Source organism: Nerophis ophidion, linkage group LG16 (assembly GCF_033978795.1).
Source record: "Nerophis ophidion isolate RoL-2023_Sa linkage group LG16, RoL_Noph_v1.0, whole genome shotgun sequence".
Taxonomy (NCBI): Eukaryota; Metazoa; Chordata; class Actinopteri; order Syngnathiformes; family Syngnathidae; genus Nerophis; species Nerophis ophidion.
Genome location: NC_084626.1, coordinates 35640866 through 35649392, shown reverse-complemented (window position 1 = coordinate 35649392; position 8527 = coordinate 35640866).

Genomic DNA, 8527 nt, shown 5'->3' with positions numbered 1-8527 from the left:
TGTGTTGTCGGAGGGTGTAACAACACGATCAGGAACGGATTCAAGTTGATATACGTAGAATGTGCATCGATTAGCCCGGCATGCTAATCGATGCTAACATGCTATTTAGGCTAGCTGTATGTACATATTGCATTGTTATGCCTCATTTGTAGCTATATTTGCATCCAGCCTTTCCCTCCATCCACATTAAATGCCAAACAAACACTTACCAATCGACGGATTTAAGTTGCTCCAATGTCAAGAGATGCGAAAGTCCCTCGTTTGGTCCGCACATTTTACCGGCGATGCTATGACAGACATGGCACAGAGATGAATGGATACCCTGCGACATTCAAAGCAGATGTATTTCCAACAATAAAGTCAACGAAATCACAAAGGTGAGTTTTGTTGATGTTATTGACTTATGTGCTAATCAGACATATTTGGTCGCGGCATGACTGCCATATAATCGATGGTAACATGCTATTTAGGCTAGCTGTATGTACATTTGTAGCTGTATTTGCATCCAGCGTTTCCCTCCACCCACATTTAATGCCAAACAAACACTTACCAATCGACGGATTTAAGTTGCTCCAGTGTCAATGCGAAAGTCCCGATCGTTTGGTCTGCACATTTTACCGGCAATGCCAAGGCAGACATGGCCGAATAGCGTCTATAGCTATTCACTCAATGGCTTCAGTTTCTTCTTCAATTTCGTTTTCGCTATCTGCCTCCATACTCCAACCATCCGTTTCAATACATGCGTAATCTGTTGAATCGCTTAAGCCGCTGAAATCCAAGTCTGAATCCGAGCTAATGTCGCTATATCTTGCTGTGGTATACGCCATGTTGTTTGTATTGGCATCAGTGGATGACGTCACAGGAAAATGAACAGTGGCTTCGCAGATAGCGAAAATCAGGCACTTTAAAGCCTTTTTTCGGGATATTCCGCGATGGGTAAAATTTTGAAAAAAAACTTAGAAAAATAAAATAAGCCACTGGGAACTGATTTTTTGTTCACGAGTGGGGGAAGAGTGGATCGTAAGATCGACAGGCGGATCGGTGCGGCATCTTCAGTAATGCGGATGTTGTACCGATCCGTTGTGGTGAAGAAGGAGCTGAGCCGGAAGGCAAAGCTCTCAATTTACCGGTCGATCTACGTTCCCATCCTCACCTATGGTCATGAGCTTTGGGTCATGACCGAAAGGATAAGATCACGGGTACAAGCGGCCGAAATGAGTTTCCTCCGCCGTGTGGCGGGGCTCTCCCTTAGAGATAGGGTGAGAAGCTCTGCCATCCGGGAGGAGCTCAAAGTAAAGCCGCTGCTCCTTCACATCGAGAGGAGCCAGATGAGGTGGTTCGGGCATCTGGTCAGGATGCCACCCGAACGCCTCCCTAGGGAGGTGTTTAGGGCACGTCCAACCGGTAGGAGGCCACGGGGAAGACCCAGGACACGTTGGGAAGACTATGTCTCCCGGCTGGCCTGGGAACGCCTCGGGATCCCACGGGAAGAGCTAGACGAAGTGGCTGGGGAGAGGGAAGTCTGGGTTTCCCTGCTTAGGCTGTTGCCCCCGCGACCCGACCTCGGATAAGCGGAAGAAGATGGATGGATGGATGGATGGAACTGATTTTTATTGGTTTTACCCCTTCTGAAATTGTGACAATGTTCCCCTTTAAGTAGCCTTGGTGTTATACCATCAAGACCAGCAGACTTCATCCCCTGGAGGTTCCTTTGCTCTTCACAGACCTCCTCCACAGTGAAGGTGGTCACAGCAGCAGCAGAGGAGGAGTGGTCGCCGGGTGGAGCGGCACAGGTCACAGCAGCAGCAGCAGAGGAAGAGGAGCCGCTGGGTGGTACAAGACAAGTCACGGCAGTAGCTGAGTGGGCAGGGCAAGAGTCAAACTTTTGGAAAAGCAGTTAAAATCATCAACATTACTGGTCACTTCACTTGTAGCCAGTAAAGGACCTAGGGGCCCTTCCACACTTCACCTGTGCTGTTCTGCAGTTTCCTCTCCAAACGCACCTTGTACCTGGCAGTACCCCTGGCCGTGTCGCTAATATCATGCACACACACCCACACACACACACTCACACACCGTAAACCGATGAGCAGGTTTGTTAACCTCAGCAGTTATCTTCTCCATCAGACTATTGATCTGCTTGTGTATGTGTTCAGCTTTGTCGTGAGCAAGTTTTAGAGTATGAGTGTGTTGCTAATTGCTTGCAATGAGAATACTGCAGCTGTGTGTGCGTGTGTGTGTGTGTGCGTGTGTGTGTGTGTGTGTGTGTGTGTGTGTGTGTGTGTGTGTGTGTGTGTGTGTGTGTGCGTGCGTGCGTGCGTGTGTGTGTGCACCATCATTCACTTTGTTGTCTATAGCCTTGCTGCTAATTGCTTACAGCGTGTATAATTGAGTGTTCCCTGTGGACCGAGCATCTAACACACATGAGTTTGTGAATGACTTGATTTTTTTGTATTCATTACTAACTGTAGTTTGTCCCTTAACGTATTTTGATAAAAAGTATTTCAAATATGAAATGGAAAAATGTAGCGTCGCTGCAAAACAATTAAAAGCAGTTCAGCAGCTTTAGCTTTTAAGCAACAAGAGAGTCATTTCAAGGACTACACACACCAGTGATAAACATACACAACACAAACCCACACTGACCTCCTTTTCTCGTCCGCGTTTTCTATTGAAGCTTTAAATCCGAAAAGGTCTTTTTCTTCTTCTCCGTTTGAGAACTTTCTGGCTGCACTCCGTTGACTCTGCAGATAAAGAAAATAAAAGGGTTGAAAGGAAAAAGAGTCAATAGAAAAAAAGCTGTCATTCTTTTATCGTGTGGAACTTTTAATGACATTATTATTTATTCTTCAAAGCTGACACATTTTCTGCTTCATTTGTTTGTCTTCATTTCGCTCCAAATATGAATGCATTCACTTTGACGACCGAAATATTTACCCACTTGTTCTACTTTGGTTTCCTAAAGTGTCTGCAGCATTTGGTTGATGTAGAAGGTACACAAAATTTGAAATACAAGAACAAGTGCTCCATACTGTTGCACACTATGATGTACGGCTAAAATGGGAGGGAATTGTCATGATCCGTGGTCCGGATCATGTTTTTGTCATGTTAGGTTCTGTTAATTTTGGACTCCTTTAATTCCGGTTTGTGCACCTCCTGTGTTTCTTACCATGGTTACTAATTGTTTTCACCTGCCTCTGGTGTTCGGGACGCCCACCTGTCTCTAATCAGAGGCATTATTTAAGCCTGCCTTTGCCAGTCAGACGGTCTGGCGTCATGTGTTTGCCTCATGCCTTGCCACGTAAGTTGTGTTAGTTTCATGCCACAGTTCCCCGAGTATTCCATGTCTATAGTTTATGCTAAGGAATTGCTTCACGCAGCCTTGTCTACACGTAAGTCTTGTTTATTTTCATGCCACAGTTTCGTGAGGTTTCATGTCTATAGTTCCATGTTTCCTTCCCTATGTTTTTTGCCTTAGCTTCCGCGTGCGATAGGCATGCTTGCCTCTGTTTTGTAAGTTGGAGGATTATGGATCATTAAATCATGTTTTTACCTGCATGTCTTGTCCGGAGTAGTCCGTTTGTATCCCGGGAAAACAAACCTCGCAGTAAGCTGCAACCCCACCGTGACGGGAATAACCATTTGTGGGTATTTTTGTATTACTTGTCGTGTATTAATAGCATACGATTGAAAACTGTAAATTGTATGATTTGTTTTCAATTTACATGCATTGCTTTAAATGAAAACTTGGCCTCCACCCAGATGGCCACCACTTAAGCATCACTAGCATGGGTCCTACTGTATCTAGTATATATCATATACATATATGTACATGTACTTTACCTTTTAATTTAATTTACTTTTTGGACAAATTGTAGTTTTAATGCATCACAGTTTTTTACTTTTACCTGAGTATTTTTGTACACTACTTGTATTATGTTACATTGAGGTTGATTCCGATTGCTACATTAATTTATTCATAATCTATTGATTACTGCTTGTAATGACACATTAATTTGGCTCGTTAGAGAGACTTCTTCCAGTGGGCACGGTCACATGACTCATTTTCACCAATCCTACATGAACACCATTTGACAAATCCAACAGAGCCTGGTAGTCACATGACCTCCCTCAAACTACACACTGTAAAAAGTGACATAAACTCTTCAATGTTTACTTACAACGTAGGAAAAAGAACAATTATATCATATGCTTTCATCTGTGTCAGAAATGTTCACATTTCCACCTACAAGAATACCACATCCAACATATTGCGGTAAGCTGTCTATATATATATATTTTTTTTAGCTGCACACATGTTAACAATAGCCCTTTTATTAAATTATATTTTATGTAAAATATGTATTTTTTTTGTCCGACATGCTCTATTAGTGTCTCTCGGTCTCTCTCATGCGCCCACATACAAAATATGGTTTTAATGCAAGTATTGTTAAAAAATAGTTACTAAATTAACCAGAAGTTACTCACGAGTTACTCAGTACTTATGTAGATTTTTTCACTAAATACTATTCATCAAGTAATTATTTGCATGACTGTTTTTCACTTTTACTTGGGTCATATTACTCTAAAGTAAAGGTACTCTTACTTGAGTACAAGGTTTGTGTGACAATCTATCACTTCATTTCTGTTAGTTTTTCTTGTTTTTGTATTTACTTACTGTTCAGTGCTTTTATTTTGTTCTATTTCCTGTTTAATTCATGGAGCACTGTTGTTTTTCTCTTTTCATTGATTGGCAGCGGTTCACACCTGCTGTCAATCTCACTAGTGCCTATTTATATCACTCGAGCACTCCTCAGTGCTCGAAGACAATATCATGTTGAGAACGTTATTTTGCACAACTGCTTTATGTTTATTTGTTTTCTTATGAGTTCTGAATTGAATTCCTCTTACCCTCACTCCTCTCTCCTGATATCTTGCATCATCGGGGACACACAACTGCAGCCATGCAAGTTCACAACAGTTTGGCTACTTTACTCATCTCTCTATATTCATAGTTCGTGTGTGTGTGTGTGTGTGTGTGTGTGTGTGTGTGTGTGTGTGTGTGTGTGTGTGTGTGTGTGTGTGTGTGTGTGTGTGTGTGTGTGTGTGTGTGTGTGTGTGTGTGTGTGTGTGTGCGTGCGTGCGCGTGCTTGTATACGAGGACTGGTGAACAAGTTAGGATTGAAATTATGGTCCCAATACGGAAAACCATTGCAGCTAATAGATAATTTCTCATTTGCACCCCTGGTGGTGAAATCTATCAAAATTAGGGTGTTACCAAAAAGGGATTTTTCAAATTGACTCTGTGTTGGTTTTCAAAGTTTTCCCCCTACGGTCAACATATGAAATAACAAGTGTGTGTACAAAATTGAAATGCGCCCCCTTTGGACAAAATTAATTAAAAAAATAAATAAATATGTATATAGAGACATAATGTAATAACTTGAAGTAAATAATGAAGATTAAAAACTAATTAACCACAAAAAAAGTAATAAAAGCAAGTCTTTTTCTCACAATGTGTTCACTTTAATCTTATTTAATTGGGAACAAATTCTCATATTCTTTCTGATTTTGTATACTTTTTTCATTAAATTATTACTGTTTCATGTAAAATGATTACTTTTTCGTGTAAAATTATTACTTTTTCATATGAAATCATTAGTTTTTAATGCAAAATGGTGACATTCGTCCTACAAAATTCTGACTTTTATCACATTGCCAATTTTTTTGTTGTTCTTGTAAAATAGTGACATTTTTGGAGTAAAATGATTACTTTTGTCATAATTTTGCCAAGTGAAATTCTGATTAATATTATAATATAGCAAAAATTTTAAAGTTTTCTTGTAAAATTGTGACTTTTGTCGAGGAAACTATTGTCATAAAATAGCCAAAATTTTAAGCTTTTCTTGAAAGATTTTTATTTTTATCACTTTTATTACTTGTTTATTACTTTTATATGTTGACTTGTGTTGAGTAAAATGACGACTTTTATTACATGTAAAGTACTGCCAAAAGTCTAGGTTTTTCTTGTGAAATTGTGACTTTTTTCTTGTGAAATTCCAACTCATTTTTCACAACAAGCTTTTTTATATTTATATAGTATGTATATGTTATTACTGTTGGAAATACAAATATTTATATATCTAGAAAAGGTGGTCCTAAAGAGGTAAGCATTTTCCCAAGAAGGTAACAAATACAAGAATGTGTGAGTGTGTGTACGTGTGTGTGTGTGTGTGTGTGTGTGTGTGTGTGTGTGTGTGTGTGTGTGTGTGTGTGTGTGTGTGTGTGTGTGTGTGTGTGTGTGTGTGTGTGTCTGTGTGTGTGTGTGTGTGTGTGTGTGTGTGTGTGTGTGTGTGTGTGTTTGTGTGTAATTGCATACTTGCCAACACTCCCGGATTTTCCGGGAGACTCCCGAAATTAAGCACCTCTCCTGAAAACCTCCCGGGACAAATTTTCTCCCAAAAATCTCCCGAAATTCAGGCGGAGCTGGAGGCCACGCTCCATGCGGACCCGAGTGACGTGTGGACAGCCTGTTTTCACGTCCGCTTTCCCACTATACAAACAGAGTGCCTGCCCAATGACGTTATAACTGTAGAATGATCGAGGGCGAGTTTTTGGTTTCTTATGTGGGTTTATTGTTAAGCAGTCTCATTGACGTCCTCCCAGCGCGGCAACAACACACAGCAACAGCAGTCACATTTTCATCTACCGTAAAGCAGTTTGTCTGCCGTAAACAGCAATGCTGTGACACTCTTAAACAGGACGATACTGCCATCTACTGTGCATGCATATGTGACAATAACATCTACGGCTTTTAGAGCAGTGGTTCTCAACCTTTTTTCAGTGATGTACCCCCTGTGAAATTTTTTTTAACTCAAGTACCCCCTAATCAGAGCAAAGCATTTTTTGTTGAAAAAAAAAAGATAAAGAAGTAAAATACAGCACTATGTTATCAGTTTCTGATTTATTAAATTGTATAAGAGTGCAAAATATTGCTCATTTGTAGTGGTCTTTCTTGTACTATTTGGAAATATATATATAAAAATAACTAAAAACTTGTTGAAAAATAAACAAGTGATTCAATTATAAATAAAGATTTCTACACATACTGTGATGAGATGGCGACTTGTCCAGGGTGTACACCTCTTCCGCTCGATTGTAGCTGAGATAGGCACCAGCACCCCCCACGACCTCAAAGGGAATAAGCGGTAGGAAATTGATGGATGGATAGCTTAATCTTCCTCCCCTCTTAACCAGGCCCCCAACAACGCCCTTCCCCCAACCACGCACCTCGCCCAACCCGCGACCAAGACCCCCAACCCCAAGGTTGGCAAGTATGATAATTGTGTAAATCAGGGGTGTCAAACACACGGCCCGCGGGCCAGATCAGGCCCGCGAACAGTTTTATCCGGCCCTCGGGATGAGTATAACAATTGGTCGACATTCTTTAATGAAAGAAACTGCTGTTCTAAATGTGTCCACTGGATGTCGCAATAGCAATTTTTTGTTTCTTTGTAGATGATGCTACATATGTACAAAAAATAAAAAATAAACCACATTATGTTAGTGCACTAGTTTTGGAAAATGAGCAAAGTACATAAATAACTTGCTGTAATTATCCATCCATCCATTTTCTACCGCTTATTCCCTTTGGGGTCGCGGGGGGCGCTGGTGCCAATCTCAGCTACAATCAGGCGGAAGGCGACGTACACCCTGGACAAGTCGCTACCTTATCGCAGGGCCTGCTGTAATTAGATTTGGATATTATTATTTTTTTATTTTGATGGATTGAAAAGTAACACCAATGAGTTGACTGATGAACATTATCACATAATTCATTCAGAAATTATCAATAACAACAAATAAAAATACAACACAAACATGTAAGTGTAAAAAAAAACTAATAACATTATGATTCGTACATTTTCAGAATGTGCTCGTTCTATTTTTAAACAAAGAAAACAATCTGAAGTTGTCTTTATTTTTAAGTTATCGTGCCGTAATTTTACTAGTGCGGTCCACTTGAGAGTAGATTTTTCTCCATGTGGCCCCCCATCTAAAATGAGTTTGACACCCCTGATCTAAACAGATAACAGAGCATATGACCCTAAAACGGCAATTGCAACATGAATACAATATTATCATAAATTATTCAGAAAGTATAAATAACGACCAAAAAAAGATAGCGTAGAATTAACCGCAACATGTAAGTGTAAATAACTCCGACAAAATTATGATTTGTACATTTTCAGAATGTGCTTGTTGTATTTTCAAACAAAGAAAACAATCTGAAGTTGTCTTTATTTTTAAGTTATCGTGCTGTGATTTTACCAGGGCAGTTCACTTGGGAGTAGATTTTTCTCCACTTGGCCACCCATCTAAAATGATTTTGACACCCCTGGGGTAAATACTGAATTGAGACACAAGCCATTTTTCGTTGAAGTTTAGACTAACAACAGCACCCCCTGTTGGGAGCTCAGGTAACTGCGCACTTACTTGCTCATCCCTCCCAGAAATATTAGTACAG